This window comes from Egretta garzetta, unplaced genomic scaffold (assembly GCF_000687185.1).
Source record: "Egretta garzetta isolate BGI_Z169 unplaced genomic scaffold, ASM68718v1 scaffold576, whole genome shotgun sequence".
NCBI classification, from domain to species: Eukaryota; Metazoa; Chordata; class Aves; order Pelecaniformes; family Ardeidae; genus Egretta; species Egretta garzetta.
This window is the reverse complement of record NW_009260074.1, coordinates 141367-142129: the sequence shown is the minus strand read 5'-3', so window position 1 is coordinate 142129 and position 763 is coordinate 141367.

Genomic DNA, 763 nt, shown 5'->3' with positions numbered 1-763 from the left:
CCCACCGGCACAGAAGATTTTTCTCCTTGTTCCGCATCTTTTTTTCATTCAACCTCTATCAATCGAACCTTGCTGGGTTGACCCCGGTTGGACTTGGTGAAATTATCGCTCCCCTCTTCAAGGGGACAGGGGAGAGAGAAAAATCCGGCGGGAGGCATGGGGGTGGCGATAAGGACGGGGAGAGATCATTTTGCCAGTGACCGTCACGGGCAAAACAGCCTCGACTTGGGAAAATTCATTTAATTTATTACCAACATTGAAATCGGAGTAGGAGACGTTAAAAAAATTCATCTCGGAAACCCTTCCCCCCCGCCCCTCCCTTCTTCCCGGCTTGCCTGTAATGGTAATTGACATTACGTAGCTAATTTTGTGCCTTGATGAAGAGGAGTCCTTTGACCTTCGTCGTCACAGATCACCCAGGGGATCCGAGGAGACCAGGATTCATAACCCGTGATGAAGCACCCGCTCTCTTCCCTACGTGACGGGAGCCAAGACCTGTAAGAAAACCCAAGAGGCTTCGTACGAACGCCGGTGAATGAACTCCTGGGTGAAACCGAATGTAAGCGTCGCTTGCCGTTAAGGAAGAAAATAAGCCCGAGGAAGGCCTGGGGGTGCTGGATAGGAGGCAGCAGGGTGCCCAGGTGGCCAAGGGGCCAGCGGCATCCGGGCTTGTCTCAGGAGTGGTGTGGCCAGCAGGAGCAGGGCAGGGAGCGTGCCCCTGTGCTGGGCACTGGGGGGGCCGCCCCTCGAGTGCTGGGGTCCG